We start from the raw sequence: 17,138 nt of genomic DNA, 5'->3' as shown, positions 1-17,138 counted from the left end.
TGGGTTTGAGTCCCATGTTGGGCTAAAGTTTCCTGCATTACAGGGAGTTTGGACTAGATTAATCCTTGTGGTCCTTTACAACTCTACAATTCTTGCCCCCGATAGCATGGGCAAAATGAATTTCAATATGGACATATGTAAGGTTCCACACTAAGGCAGGAATAATCAGCTGCACAAATATACTGGATTGCCAGCAGCACATGTGAAAAAGATACAATACAATAGCCCATAGTGCGCATTAAACCATGTTTTAATTGTGCCTCCTCCCTCTTGCACTGGTCCCTGTGTGGTTTCCCCCACTGCCTATCCATCCATCCCAATGACTCGAACAAGCCATAGTATGGGCTTGAGGTGTCATCCAAACCAAATAACAATAATAAATTTATTATTTACACCCCGCCCGTCTGCTTGGGTTGCCCCAGCCACTCTGCTTAGTTTGTTTCAAATAAAATGGTTAGTTTCAGAGAACACAGTAAGCTGTAGTGTGGCTTGTTTGAACTGCACAGATGTTGTAGGTGTGGAAAACACCATGGGGAAACCCTGCATGGCAGGGGGAGAGCCATTTGCTGTGGCTTATTGTGATGTGTGCAAAGTCCACTGGGTCTATCTAGTTCACAGGCGCTGGCTTTCCAGGATGCCAGGCAGCCCTCTTTCCCCAGCCCTGTCTAAGGGTGTCAGGTGTTGAACCCAGGACCTTCTACATACAAAGCATGTGTTCTACCACTAAATTGTGGCTCTTTTTCAAAGTCACTATTTTTTCTCCTTTTGCTTCTCTGAACATTGGGCATCCTTCTTTCCTTAACGTGTTTGGTTACAGCTACCTGTATCAATGCCTTCACCACTTGAAAGTGAATGAAACAGGGGCATGGAAGCTCCCACCTGTCTGGCAAAGACCTGTTAGGCCTGATATTATCCAGAGGAACAATTTGAATCCAGACTGCCTGAGAATTGGCACTTCACCTGCATTTGTTCTAAAAAAACATAATGTGGAACACAATTTCACACCAAATCAATCTCTTAACTGACCCGATAAATACTCTTTTACAAGCCATTTTCTCCTTTCCTCTGCTTGACATTCGTAATATTGCTTTGTGTCATATTTTGATATTGCTACATTTTTAATTTATGTATTTATATATAAGGTGCCAAGAGAAGAAAAGTGATATTAAACTCCATTTAAGATATAGTGAACTGAAATGATGCTTCAATTGAACACAGAACCCTTCCTGGTATTAAAACGGAAGAGGTGGGTATTATCTTCTTTTGATATTCCTGCATTAGCCTCATTTAATTCATCGACAAGCACAGGTTCATGTAGAGGAATCTGTTTAAGCCTGATCACTCCTTATATCCTACAGCAGCAACACAAAACTTCTCTAGCGAAGGGCCGACTGAAAAATGAACTTGCTGCTGCAAGTCTTTATGATGTACAATGCTTTTCAGATAATAGTGTGCTGTTCCTGGGTCAAACAGCTCTAAAGTGCAGAGAGCCTGAGGTATTTGCTTCCCTCCTCATCTGGAAAAAGAAATGTGAATCTGGGATGTAGAACTAGGCTTTCATTGTTTCTCTATTAACACAGAGCATTCTAGTTTCCAGTATTCTAGGTTACTTTGCATTTGTCTGCTTTAAAATATGAGCCACTAAAGTCCACTAGGCTTACATGCACGCTTTTCCCATTTCTGACTACTATGCTTCCTTGACAAGGAATTTATTCTTCAAACTGAAAAGTGACCTCTTGAAAATTGTAAAGGAGTTCTAGCTTCAACTCACTGCATACAATTTTATACCCCTGACTGCATACAAATAACACATTTTATTTGGTATCAATTACTGAATGTGAGAACAGATGACCACGGCTGTTACTATTAAATATAAGAAGCATACCAAATTAAAAAGAAACAAGCGCCTCATTACTCCACAGCCTAACCAGCTTTGACAGAAGCACTAGAACTCATAAAACGCACTGAGCTGAGATGGGCTGTTCTCTAGCCATCCTGTATGTTCAATTTCAGCCATTAGTTCTTCCTAATCGAGCATCAATGTTCAATGCATACCCTCAAAAATATATATAACACTAGTAATAACAATAATAATAACAATCTGTGCAACATTTGAGCTTCAGTACTTGATGTATGAGTCAAAGAAGCAGTTTCACTTTTCACTCGGGAAGCTGGCAAGCATGACTAGAGGCAGAATAAAATAACATTCAGTTCGCATAAATATCAAACAGGCTTCTTGAGACTGATGGGCCAGGAATGTATTCTTAGCCATCATTCTGGCAGACAGGCCCAAGGACACTCATAACTTATTTTACAATCATTTAGTTTCAGCTCAAGTGGAAAACGTGACAACTTATCTCTGCTGACAAGATGCCATATCAAACCTTACAATTAACTTTCATATGATTATCTGCCCAGCCCATCATTAGCTCAGCAGCTACTAATGGCAGCTACAGGCAGCTTTTCTGATGATGGTCATCAGTTTCAGGATTTATAGCTACATTATGCTCACTAGCAATTTTTTAAAAAACAAAAAAATTAGGCTGCCTGGGTTCAGATTTATAAGGGTTCAGGAATATAGACTCCCAAACAAAACAGGAACAAGACAAAAATATACCAAACAATTATTTCTCTACTGCCCTTCATTTCCAGAGGGTTTTCTGTGACCATTCATAAATGAAGTATCACCATACTTCTCTCATTCTCAGATTTGTAACCAGTCACACGTACTGGTTCCTTCTGTTCGTGAGCAGACACCAGGAAACACGTGAAAACAGAGGAGTGTAAACCTCCGAAGAAACAAAACAAAATTGGAAATTCATGCAAAAATGTATGATAAAAGCCATTTTTAAAAAATGAGCAGCAGGATACCGACAGAAATATAGAATATTGAGCCTTCTAGTTGTGCCTTTGGTTATCAGTATCTCCATACAAGCTTAAAGCTAAAATATGTGTCCTTAATTATGACGTGCAGCGTAAACAGATTGACTGAGATTACAAACCAACTCTGCTCACGACTGAGGTGGACTGACTCTGACTGAAACCTGAACACAGAGATAAAATGGCTGCTCTTATAGGAAGAATGAGTCACATGTCAGAGTGACTCAACAGTTAGCAGTTAAGTCTGAATAACAACAGAGCAGAGGCGTATACTTCATCCTTAGATAGCTTAGCATCTTAGCAAGGGTGATGGACATATTACTAGCCAAAATGAGTTAGGACAACCAATTTCTATGGTTAAATGTGAATCTGGCACAGGAAGGCTTATCACGAATTCATTGTGCCATGGTTTCTTAAAAGGATATTTTCCCTGCATGTAAGAACCTCTCTAGGGGAGCTACAACACATGTGAGTTTTTATACTATTTAATCCAAAATTGTCCCCAAACAGTAAAATTTCAACCACCACATTTTTAATTTTTAGAACAGGCATTATGGGCAGATCTGTACAGCCAACTGGATATATCAAACACAAATTTATCAGCTCCAGGTGGATCTGTTAAAAAGCAGGCTAAAAACAGGCTAATCTTCAATAAAGTATAACAATGTTGTGATCTAAGAAAGTGACAAACTGCAGCTGCCATGTTGGAGCCCACTATGCTATATAGATCAGTGGTCTTGTTCAAATGACTTTTACATTTTAAGCATATTATCATGCAGATATTTTAAAGAGTGGAACAGTTACACAAACAATTTAAAGCAAGGTTCTCTACACTGAATTCACTGAACTGTTACACCCCAATACTGGTTTGTTTTAGGCTTAGAGGATTAAATGGGATCAATTTCCTAAGCCAGAAAACACCACAAACACAGATCTCTGGAGCTATTTCCTTGACCGCAACATTTGAGGAAATGCACATGTGCAGCCAGAGACAACCTGCAAATTTTTTAGTGCAACTGATCACCCATCAGAATGGGCAAAGTGATTTCCGATTTAAAGTTGGATGGGTGAAAGTTGGATGGGTGATTCCCTGCAATGGGCTTCACTTTTACAGACAAAACCCTGAGTTGTGGGCAGCAGGAAGGGTGGGGCTAGCAGAGTACACAACAGTGCGGGCAGAACCCAAACCCAAACCCCCAGCTCCACTGTCCCTCCATACCCTCTTAATTTTTTTGAGAGAATTATGCCCTAATAGGGCATTCTTTAATTTGCACATGGAACCCTATATGTCTTGACACTGATCCTTGGAATACAGTACAAGGGTGTGGGTGTGCATATTTCAATAAACTCCTAACAAAACTGCTCTCCTCACTCCCCAACTTGTCTCCAGATATTTACATAGCTACCAAGGCAGCACCTCTTTAAATTCCTCCTGCAGCCTCAAAGTTTGGAAGCTAGTGCCATCTTTCTACAATTCCCTCTAAAGAGCAAATGCATGGCTAATGAATCATCACTGCCAATAGGGTACCTGCCCATGATCCTATTTGATATTTCTATCTTGCTTTTCTTCTACTGAACAGCACAGAAATAAAAATAACCAAGACAAAATCAAACACCACTATCAGATCCATCATAAAATCACGTGAACCACAAAAAGATGGGGCAATTTAAATTATGAACAGAACTTTAAAAAGCAGGCCTTAATACATGTACTCTTGTGTATCACCCAGGCCTAAATAATGGCTTAATTGTCTCCTTGAACAACTTCTGGTAAAGTGATACTAAAGCTACTTTATCTTCATAACTGGGAATGAAATTTAGCTTCTGTACCATTTTTATGAGTGTCTAATTTGCTAGAGGAAGTAAAGACCAAAACTACTATGGATTTAAACCAAGTAGAACCAAAGATGTTCCTCATCTCAGTTATCTATTCATCCGGAACTTTAGGATTTTGTTTCAGTTCATGTGAGATATAGTGTGGTGGTGGGGTAATCAGTGGTTTACAGGAAAGACATTTAATATTTTCTGGTTCTCATGCAAGTATTCATAACCTTTACTACACAAACCATGCTAAGAGATTCACATGCAGTGTGTCATTTCCTATATTAGTGCAGGCTGTAGGTAGCAAGCCTATGATTATCAAGTTAAGTATCAATTCCAACCAATTATGGGGTCTGGCCACCACTTGACAAGAGAGATTTTCCTCCGTTGGCAGGAAGCCCCCATCTCTCTGCTTCACCTGAGCTTTAATATTCAAAGATCTATTTGGACACAGCATCAGATTTAGTATGCAGGCTTCCTTCTACTTTTTGAAGTCTTGCATTCTGCAAGTTAAGGGATGCATCGTGACCTTGCACCCCGAGCTCTGTGGTCAAAACTAGAAAGACACCAAGTAGGCAAACAATAACTACTAATTCTTAGTAAATAAAAAGAAAGATTCGCTATGGATAAGGAAAACAATTTACTAAATGCATATCTGGAAATGTTTTGTAGCTTGTAAATCTGCCAATTAAACTTTAATAAAGTAGGCCGAGATGACTGGCAGAATTCGAGACCTGGGAGAAGAGAGGGTTGAAGAAGACTGGAAGAAATTCAAGATTTATTTACAAAAGTATTGTAATTTGGTTGAATGCTAAGAAGGATGCTAGATCATAAATAATTGCCTACCATTGAATTAGATTTGAATTTGACGATAAGTGAGATTGAGGAAAATATAAAATTTTTGGAGAATTATTAGATTAAATTAATTGAATGAGATATAAGAATGTAAACAAGATGATAAATTGCTGGAAAAAGTTTACAATGATGCAAGTGGGAGCGGGAGACGTGAGGGAGTCCAAAGAGGCTTTGAAAATATGTTATGATACATGTCATATTGTGTATTATTTTTGCATTTTGTATTTAAAAAAATCTCAATAAATATTTATATAAAAAAAATAAACTTTAATAAAGTAACACCACATACATACAACAAAGCTATTTTACCACAGAATCATAGTTGGAAGGGATGCCAACCCCCTGCAATGTAGGAATCTCAGGTGAAGCATACATAAGAGATGGCCATCCAAGCTCTGCTTAAAAACCTCCAAGGAAGGAGAGTCCACCACCTCCCAAGGGAGTTTGTTTCACTGTTTAACAGCTCTTAATGTCAGAAAGTCTTTCCATATGTTTAGTTGGAATCTCCTTTCTTTTAACTTGAATCCATTGGATCAAGTCCTAGCCTCCAGAGCAGGAAAAAACAAGCTTACTCCATTTTCTATGTGACACATTTTTGCCCCCAGTTTGAATTTCTGCTAGAGTAAATATTGATTTAATGATTCCTGGTGAGTCTGGTTAAAGACTGGGATTTTTTGGATTGGAACTCACCATCCCTAGCTAACAGGACCAGTGGTCAGAGATGATGGGAATTGTAGTCCCAAACATCTGGAGGGCCAGAGTTTGCTTATGCCTGTGTTAGAGGGCAGTTCCCTAGACCAGATGGCTGGGAGGTGGTCTTTTCTTGATGGGGTTACACTGCTTCCGAAGGAGCATGCACACCTTGCGGGTACTCCTGGATCCTCTGCTGTCACTCAGGTGGCCTTGGTGGTGTGGAGTGCAACCTCTCCCCATATAAATAATCCCGGATTCTGCATTCATCATTGGAGGTCCTTCTTCATGTGCCTCCTCCACAAGAGGTCCAGAGGGTGGCAACACGAGAACTGGCCTTTTCTGTGGTGGCTCCCCATTTGTGGAATGCTCTCCCCAGGGAGGTTTGCCTGGCACCTTCAATAGATATTTTTATGCATCAGGCAAAAACGTTTCTCTTCAACCATGCCTTTGGCTGATTAATATCCTATAGCCTTTGGAATGTGTCTGTGGCAAGGTTTTGGTTTAATGATTTACTTACATTTTATCTTGTATTTTATTCTATGAACCACTTTAGATCTTTTGAAGAAGGGATGTATATAAATGCAATAAATTAAATTAAAATTATAGAGCATATACCCTGCAATAAATATATTATGCATCATAGTGATTTCAGTGTTATTATCATATTCCATCAGCACAAAATAAAGATAGTCTTAACTCCAAAAGGGATTAATTTCAATATTCAAACTCTCCTCCCCATCCCTAATCCCTGTAACCTTCCCCAAAAGACTAACTCCTACACCTAGGGTTGAGAGTGGAATTGTCTGTCTCTTCCTTCGGGAGCCAAATGCTAATGAACGAAGCTGAAATTGGGGGACGAAAACATTAACTCCCTCCCCATAGAAGTAGAAAATGTTTTACATTGTTATATTGCAATCAAAAATAAAACAATAGCCCAATTATTGCCCGTTTTGGTTATAGAGCTTGTAGTTCCCTTTCAAACTTTTATAGTTGGTAGCTGAAGTGGGGCCTCAAGCAGAGAAGAAGCAATCTCTGTTGTTTTTGCTGTTGTGGGTTTTTGGTTTTTTTAAAGGTGTCATCTTGTTTTTCCTGCCATTCTGCTCCACATTTGCTGGCAGTCTCCTTCCTTGTGTTCTGTGTCTTCTTCTCCACTGCCTACTTCTCAGTTGTTTGTCTTCATTTGATTGCAGTCCCAGTTGATTTAATGTATTTTAAGCTTCCAGTTGTATGGAAGCAACTTTAGATAGATTATGAGGCATTTGAATGGCTCACCCCATTGGTTTGGCTGCTACTCACGAGTGCTGTGGTGTAAATGTTAAGTTCACGTCTGCAATTTTTAATTATGTAGGAGCTAAGGTGAACAATAATGTTTCTTGGATTAAGTTATAAAATTCTAGCTTTGGATGCATAATATTAGCCATATGTCAAGAAGACTGCCCTTCCTGGTGAAAGGCCTATGAAGACCATATTCAGGCCAAAATAAAATACTATCATCCTTAAACAACAACAACAAAAGTCATAAAAATCACTCCAGCGAGGACTACTGCATTTCTAAAAGTGGTGTCAACTCAGACAGTGGTCTTTAATTTTTCACAAATGACAATATACAAATTGATGAATGAATGTATTTTACCATCTGTCTTATCTGTCAAAATCCAACAGTTTGAGTTATGAAGAACTATCTTGTAGTTAAAGCCAGACAAACAGACAGCTTATAAAAAAAGAGCAATGTAATGTTCTCAGATTTCTGGAGATAACAGTGTCAGACTCATCTTACTTTGTAAGTACTAAGTTTGGTGCTGTTTCAACTGCACAGCAACCTTTCACCTGAAAGGTCAGATCTCTCTTGGATGTGTTCATGAAGGCCAGATATAGAGAACAATCTCAAGGCTTAAGAAGCAATAATCACCTCGGTAAGAATAGTATCTCCTATGTTCAAGGAAGAGAAAGTGTAAGGAGAGCAAAAATGTTTTACTGCTCATATCTTGATGATTAACCTGGAGCATACAAAATACAGTGGTGCCCCGCAAGATGAACACCTCGCTAGACGAAAGGGTTTTCCGTTTTGGAGGCGCTTCGCAAAACGAATTTCTCTATGGGCTTGCTTCGCAAGACGAAATGTCTTGCGAGTTTTTCCGACTTTTTTCCCCTTTCCCCCCCTTTTTCTAAGCCGCTTATCAGCTGATCTGCTAAGCTGATAAGCCGCTAAAAGCCGCTAAAAGCCCCTAAGCCGCTAATAGCGCTAATCCGCTCAGCCGTCAATGGGCTTGCTTCGCAAGACGGAAAAACCGTTAGACGAAGAGAATCGCGGAACGGATTATTTTTGTCTTGCGAGGCACCACTGTAAAACGACACTACAGGACCAGTGTCTCTCACCATATTTTTATTCTTCAACATGATTTCATGGAATACATACAAATGCATAAGGCATTGGGTATCATGTGCTCTAAGCCACCATGTGCATGGTAAAAAAAATCAAAAAAATCTATGCACACTGATTTTTTTTTATTTTTACATGCATTCCCTGCCCAAGTTGGGCAGTCAGTCAGGACCTTCTGAAGTGGTTCAGAGCTCAGCACTGGTGCCAGGACACCAGCAAAAGCTGTGCAAATGGGTTTGCTCTCTGCATCCCCAACAGATAACTTTGGAGTGCTGGGTTCCTGCAGCATTCAAGATGGTTGTACACAGGCCAGCCCATCCATGAGGCAAGGTAAGGCAACTGCCTCAGGCGGCAGGATTCAGTAGGGCAGCAGATCCTAATGAAGATTTTTTTTCCTACCTTGTTCCTGATGTAGATCTTCCCTCACCCCTTCTTTCCTTGAGGGGCGGGGAGATGTCATTCTGGGATCCTCCTCAGTGGCCAAATGTTTTGGGTCAGCCTTAGATATACAGCAGGGAAGCAGAAGCAAGCCAGCGTGATTCCTTGTGATGTGTGGCTGCTGGCTGGAGAGAAGCTGCCCAAGGCATTTAAAAAATATTCATTGCCTTTATTTTCCAGGATTTTGAAGATGGAAGTGGAGGCGAAGAACAGAGGCATGGGACTGGGTGATACTGGTTAAAGAAGACTGCCCATGCAGAGAGGGTTGGCCATATACCCAAAATGCTCCTGAACGGTGTAGCAAAAGTGTCACTGGAAAATCAGTGTCAAGCCTCAGCAAGGATGTGGTCAGGTTTGAAACCTGAAGGAAGGGAGTTTGTGTCAGTCCAAGTGGGCTGGAAACAGGCACATTGTCAAAACTAAGGATGGATCAAATGGATCTTATGAAGAGAGTGTCCTTATAGAAGAGACAAGCTGCACAGCTCAAGGAGCAATCCTTGAGGCCCTTATAGGAGACAGTGTCATGTAGTAGTCAGAGGACTGGAAGAAAGCATGAGTAGAATTCTCTACAGGGGAAGAACACACTACAATTTTTAAAGTAGGTCCTACTTGTACTGTACCTGTACAACAACACTTACACTAGTGGCGAAACTTGTGGAAAACTTTTGGAAAATGTGTATTTTTGAGGTTTGATGGCTCATAACACCACTTTTCTTTGGAGTAATACCATAAAATTATATATCAATGGAAATATATTTTAATGAAGAATGTAATGCAATGAAGTTTGTTCAATTATATGTATTCTATCAAAAGTTACAGCCAAATAACCAGAAAAAAGGAAGCACAACTTGCTTAGGTTGATATGCAGTAGCTTTCCTTCATTTGAATGTAGCCAATGAGCATGAGTGTTTAGAGAGCGAATCAGGTGTCATCTTGTTTTGGCAATGACCCAGTCAGGTCACAGTAGGATTCAGCTAGATGTTATGTACTGGAGCTGAGAGGAGGACATTAGTTATTGCTATCAAGTTGGTTGGTTTTTTTTGGTATTCTTTCATTTAGTGAGCTTGTAAAACGTAATAAAATTAAAGAAATGGTGCAGAGTTGACTGGTCACCCAGAAAGCCATGTAAAATAGTACTATTAAGTGAACAAGGCTACAGTTATGAAGAAATTAGAAGAAAAATCAGTGGAAACTTAACCAAAGGTGGCATTTCTAAATTTTTGAAGAGGTATAAGGAGACTCAGTCACCACAAAATCAGACTGGTAAAGGCAGGAAAAGGTGCACAGCAGCAAGTGATGATGGAAAATTGAGAAACTGTGCCTACATGACAGTGGTACCTTGGGTTACAGACACTTCAGGTTACTCCACTAACCCAGAAATAGTACCTCGGGTTAAGAACTTTGCTTCAGGATGAGAACGGCGGCAGCGGGAGGCCCCATTAGCTAAAGTGGTACCTCAGGTTAAGAACAGTTTCAGTTAAGAACGGACCTCCAGAATGAATTAAGTTCTTAACCCGAGGTACCACTGTAATGTGAAGTTGAGTGCAAGGACTGTTCGGCGCAGACTGCAGAAATATGGTTTAAATGCTAAAATTCCAAGGAAAAAGCCATTGTTATCTCTCAAACAAAGGTTGAAAAGATTAAACTGAGCTAAAACCCATGTTCACTGGACTAATGGGACAGTGTTATTTGGAGCGATGAGACCAAAATCTCCTTGCTTGGTAGTGATGGCATGAAATACGTGAGGAGAAGAAAATTTAAAATTCACAGCATGCTGTTCGTTGAAGGAAAACTATATGAAAATGATGTGTAGATGGGTATTCAACACCAATAAAATTAGCAAAGATGTATAGAACTGCTTCTAATGTATGTTGGAATGGTAAAGAAAAAGAAGGCACATTCTAACATATGTGGTGGACGTGCAAGGTAACAAAAGCTTTCTGGGAAATGGTATATAATGAGTTGAAAAAAATGTTTAAAATAACATTTGTGAAAAAACCAGAGGTTTTTTTGTTAGGCATTTTAGGTGCAGAGATCCCAAAACAGCAGAAAAGACTATTTATGTATGTGATGACAGCAGCAAGAATACTATTGGCCCAGAGATGGAAAGAAGACAAAATTCCAACCAGAGAAGAATGGCTGATGAAGATGATGGAGTATGCCAAAATTGACTGGGAGAATCAGAGATCAGGATGAGAAGCAGTTTAGGAAAGAATGGGAAAAAATTACAGTTTTTTTAAGAGAACATCGTAAACACCTAAAAACTTTGGCAGGATTAGAGTAAAACTTGTAAAATACAAAATATAATGGAAAAGTTAATAATAGATATACAGGGGTGCCCCGCAAGACGAATGCCTCGCAAGACGGAAAACCCACTAGACGAAAGGGATTTCCGTTTCGGAGGTGCTTCGCAAAACGAATTTCCTATGCGCTTGCTTCGCAAGACAAAAATGTATTGCGAGTTCCTGCGGGGTTTTTTTCCTCCCCCCTTTTTCTAAGCCGCTAAGCCGCTTATCAGCTGATCCGCTAAGCCGCTTATCAGCTGATCCGCTAAGCCGCTTATCAGCTGATCCGCTAAGCCGCTAATAGCGCTAATCCGCTAATGGGCTTGCTTCGCAAGACGAAAAAACCGCAAGACGAAGAGACTCGCGGAACGGATTCTTTTCGTCTTGCGAGGCACCACTGTAATAAATTGGGGGGGAAATAGGGTAAGTTGAATAAAAAGGGATTGACAATGAAATCCAGAGAAGGGCGGGGGGAAGTTAAGGGATTCGGATAATCCTAAATGTGAAGGTGATTGATATGTTTAAATTGAAATTTGTTATGTAAAATTTAATTAAAAATAGTTATATAAAAAAGGAAATACCTGAGGAGAAAAATCAGAGAAGATTTACATCCTACTTGCATTACACCTACCGTGAAACACCCAGTTAGTGTTATGATCTGGGGCTGTATGACAGCAAAAGATGTGGGCAGAATGTGTGACATTAACGGGAATGTAAATGCCCGCAAATACGTAGCCCAGACCTTAACCCAATCGAAAGTCAGAAGCGACCCAGCAATAAAACCCAATTAGTAGAAGCAATAATTCAATCTTAGTTTCACATTATTACAGCTGCAGAACTAAAAAACTTGGTTCACTCCATGGGAAGGCTAAAGGTTACCCAACTAAGTATTAACTGACATGGTGAGAATTTTTGTATATCTCATTTTTTCTATGTGTTTCATGTTTCTTCTTTGACTGCTGTTGTAATAAATAATCCTTCATAAAAGTTATTGCATTACATTCTTCATTAAATTATCTTTCCATTGATATATAATTTTATGGCATTACTCCCAAAAAAAGTCATGTTATGAGCCATCAAACCTTGGAAATATTTTTTCCCCCAAAAGGATTCCACAATTTTGGCCACTAGTGTATGCATGTATTAGACAGACATGCTTGTAACACTCATGCAGGAAGCGTGGCAGAGTTTAGGAATATAATCCGAGTAAATTACTATCATATCCAAATATATGGTAGAGCCACATTGACCCCTTCTGGTTTCTAAGAACCATCAGTTTAGTACAGTATTTAGTTATTTCTTCAAAACAAAAAAGTTTGAGCATTTATAAACATATGAAAACAGTCTTGCTTCCGAATCTTTTTTTTCTACTCTAGAAAGGAGCAAAAAATTCAGATCAGGAGTACTCCACCATTTTGCTCAAATTGTTGCAAGCAGAATCAACACAGGCAAAACCTACTCCTGCTTCTTAATTGTGCTCAAACCCAAACCCTCCTCCATGACAATGCCCGCTTGGGGAAAGATAGAGGTGAGCTTTTGGAGGCGAGATGCTCTCAAAAGCTGCACTGCGTAAAGCTGCTATGGGGGAACAAAGGCTCCACAACTAGTTCTTCTAACCTCCCAGACTAGCTTGATTTCTTCATCCACATGGTTGCATTCCACACTGTTCTGGTGAGGTTTAAAAAGAAGGAAACCACACATGATGTGGTTATTCTCCATACCAGTGCTGCAAGCGGAGATGATGCCAATAAGGGAAAAAACTCATCTTATAACCCTTCTACCACTGAAATTCCTCATTGCTAGGGGTTGGACTAGATGACCCTTGGAACCCCTTCCAACTCTATGATTCTACATTGTTTCTGCATTTTAGCATTTATTTCAAGATATCTAGACTGCCCTTCATCCAAACAGATTTCATGCTGGTGTACAAAGGATATAAATATGCCAATTCATCAACGAAACATCAACATTCATAATGGAATGTCAAAAATGAGAGACAGCAATAATATTGTAAAACAATCATGCAGACTAAATACATCTGTTTAAATGCCCTGTCAAATATAACCTGGCACCCAAAATATTGTATGGTTGGGGCCTAATGCCGTTTGAGGAGAGCATTCCCGAGTCAGGGCGCCACCACATTAACATCATGGAAGCACAGCGTAAGGTGTGACAAGAGACAGGGGAGTAATGCACACAAGGTTCCATTTTAAGCCTACCTAATTTGCACTTCCAGAAACAATGTGTGAACTACAATGCAGCACTATATGAACTAAAACACAGCTACCCTTCAAAATTCACATTTCTCCAAATTTACAATGCAATTTTCTAACTAAATGTGTACAAAATTGAGGAAAGTGCACAAAATACATGTATTAGCAAAAAAAACCATAAAAATTTGCTTGCAAAAATGTGTTAAAATCTACAATTAGGACACATATGCACTAAAATATTGATGAATTTTTAATGAAAATTTACAAACCGTTGTGGAAATTTGGAGAATGGAACTTAGGAGTGGAAAAACAAGACACAAAAGATTAACAGATTTGTCCATCACAAGATGTGACCAAGTGGAAATAGCAATCAAGCAGCTCAGATATGAACATGCTGCTACATTCATTTTCGTTCTGAATGGTAAATGTAAACATGTGGGGGAGATCAGCTTAAGATTGGCACTGCTGCGGAGCAGGGCCTAGAAGAAACAACGCCTAGGAAGAGAGGAGTATTCCAAAAACCAAAGTCATTTGGTTCAAGCAATCACACTGATGCAGGAACAACAATGGTAATAAACGTATTTCCAGAGGCCAAGTGACCCTACTGCTGCATGGGAGTGTGAAGTTAAAGATAAACTTCACAGCAAATGATTAAAACAGAAGTGCATGCCACCAAATCAGATACAACATGACCTATCAGCCAATAGTTATTGCAGAGATAATTGTTCCAAATCAATCAATAACACCAAGTCACTTCATCACCGACTACAGAAACCACTTTCTTGCACGGGGCTTATAAGCCCATGTCCATGGTCTCACTGCCACCATTAGAGTGATAAACAGTTTAAACGGCACCAGGGTCTGATGCGTAGATCAACAGAGGCCCCATAAAGAATCTGCACAAGAGATTCTTCGACAGGGATTTACTACCTCCAGATTTTATTCTCTCGCTGCTAAGATTACTTCTGTCAAACACTGAGAAGAGATAAGTAAACAGAAAAGGGATTTTTCATGCTGTATTGTTCCGAAACAGTTTTAGAAAGGAATTCAAAGCTTAATGTGCTATTGGATTAAGCTATGCTAAGGAGCACCTGGCACTGAACTAAAAGGGGACCCAGTTGTATGATTTTCTCACTATGAAGCGCCCAGCAATTTGAATCATGCAACGAAACTGTCTAGATATTCTCTGAGGACAGTCACAGACTTCATGTTACTAGTGCCAAATTATATTAGACATTTAATTTTAAACCTTGGGTACTTAAATGTAAAACCTTACAACTGTAATAGTCATAAAGCAGTGGGGCATTCCATTTCTTAGAATGAATTTTTCTACACCCCCCTTTAATTTAACCAGCACCTCCTGTTTTGTAGCTCTACTCTCTATAAAGTAATTTATCTAATTAGGGGATGTTCACAGTTGCTTAAAAGACGGAAGCTGCAGGGAACCAAAGATCTTGATAGGAAAACCTTGAAGACTTATCCAGAGTTACCAAAATTCAATTTAATGTGGAAAAGTGCAGAGAAATAATGAATCCCAATATGTTTTTTTGCCTAAAATAAAACCATGTGGCAGGCACGCTCTCCAGCATATTGGCATTTGAACTGAGAAAGATCCTTAGCTTCTGCAGCTTACACATAAAAACCTTTTATTGAGCATAGGTGAAAAGGCTGAAATTAAAAAGATTCTTTCATTCGTCAACAAAATGGGCACAACCATGAGATCAGTTAAAAAATGACATGGATGGAACTATTGGCTACCTCCTTATGGCCTTTCCACCCAGTCAGATCCTGACACATTCCCATCCTGTGAAACAATCCTAGAAGCTAAAATTGTCTACAGAAATGCGGTCTTTGTATTGCTTTGCATTAGTCCAGCCTTCACCAATATGGTGCCCTCCAGTTGCGTTCGTCTATAACTCTCATCGGCCCCAGTCAGCATGGCCAGGGCACTGGGCACCACAGATTCCCCTGGCATGTCCCAAAGCAATATGGAGCCTACAATTTGCACACATTGTCACTGATGGGGAGCGCAACATTGTCCAGAACAGGCTGATCACCAGGGCCCTGGATCTAGAGGCCACTAACCAACTGCATTCCTGCCTGCCTTGTCTGGGCTGAGGTTCAGTATCCTTTTCCTCATCCATTTACATCCACATTGAAGGTTTTCAAGGCAAAGCAAAAACCAAAGAGAAATGAATATAGCCCAAGCTCAAAAACCAAATGCTAGAAAAAGAAATTTATCAAATTTTATAACCACCAAAATTTAAAAACCAATAGATTGGTACATGGAAAATAGAAAAGTGAATGTTTATATATGGTAAACATCGAGTATACAGTGGTGCCTCGCAAGACGAAATTAATCCGTTACGCGAGTCTCTTCGTCTAGCGGTTTTTTCGTCTTGCGAAGCAAGCCCATTGACGGCTTAGCGGATTAGCGCTATTAGCGGCTTAGCGGCTTTTAGCGGCTTATCAGCTTAGCGGATCAGCTGATAAGCGGTTTAGCGGCTTAGCAAAAGGGGGGGAAAGGAAAAAAAACCCGCAGGAACTCGCAAGACATTTTCGTCTTGCGAAGCAAGCCCATAGGGAAATTCGTTTTGCGAAGCGCCTCCAAAACGGAAAACCCTTTTGTCTAGCGGGTTTTCCGTCTTGCGAGGCATTCGTCTTGCGGGGCACCACTGTAGCATGTTTCAATCAAACATAGGTCTTCTTCGGTGGTATAACAGTCAAACACAAGTTACTTCTGCAAATAGGCTGATAATCTTAGAACTCAGTTTCATGTGAGACAATACCTTCTGTAAATTCTGAAAGGGGGCATGTATAAAGCCATCTATAGGGACAGAGGGCAGCTGTTGCAACCCAAGACTCTGCAGAGAACACCAGAGAAGATGGTGGTTTCATTAACATATGTTGGTTACACAAGAAAGATCCAGGATGTAATTCACAAACATTGACATTTGCTCAGAGAGATACCTATATATCAGGGTGACCCCTTGCTTGCATAAAACTGCAAAGAGAACCTAAGAGATGTGCTGGTTCATAGCTCATGCGAGCCTAAGGCGTTGCCTTTGGACAGAATATTAGAAGGGGAAGAGGTGAACAGTAAGAATGCAGTCCTAAACACAATTACACACAGGAAGACAGTAAATAGTTACTATCAAGTAAACAGGTTTGCAGTTGTGTGCACAAATACATCAGGGACAGGCCCCATTGAACAACAAACATAACAGGACTGAGCAATAATGTTAAATTAAAAATTCTTTCTTTTTTTTTACCCAGACACCTAACAACTGTATCAATGTTGGTGTAAGTACAGGAGTTTACACTACAACTCTGTATGCACTCACTTTACATTTTTTAAAAAGAATAATACTTTATTTAGAATTCAACAATAACAAAGGAAAAAACCCCAGAAATTGCTACATCAATTCATTACAATCAACCAATTTTAACAATATATAAATATTAATTGAAAAATTACATAACATCACTTTTAACTTACTGAAATTTTCATATTACACTTTTATCTCTTTATCTCTTTCTTAACAGATCAAAGAGAGAAAGACCAAGAAAGGA

General features: G+C 39.6%; 1 protein-coding gene across 4 annotated transcripts in view; it reads right to left on the bottom strand.

Moving 5' to 3' along the window:
- The window catches only part of AGAP1 (ArfGAP with GTPase domain, ankyrin repeat and PH domain 1), a 334,103-nt gene that overhangs the window by 95,709 nt on the left and 221,256 nt on the right, over nt 1–17,138 (bottom strand). The gene's annotated exons all lie outside the window — the stretch shown is intronic.

The sequence above is a fragment of the Podarcis cretensis genome (assembly GCF_951804945.1).
Source record: "Podarcis cretensis genome assembly, chromosome: 1".
In the NCBI taxonomy this organism is placed as follows: Eukaryota; Metazoa; Chordata; class Lepidosauria; order Squamata; family Lacertidae; genus Podarcis; species Podarcis cretensis.
This window is presented reverse-complemented; position numbering and strand designations above follow the sequence as displayed.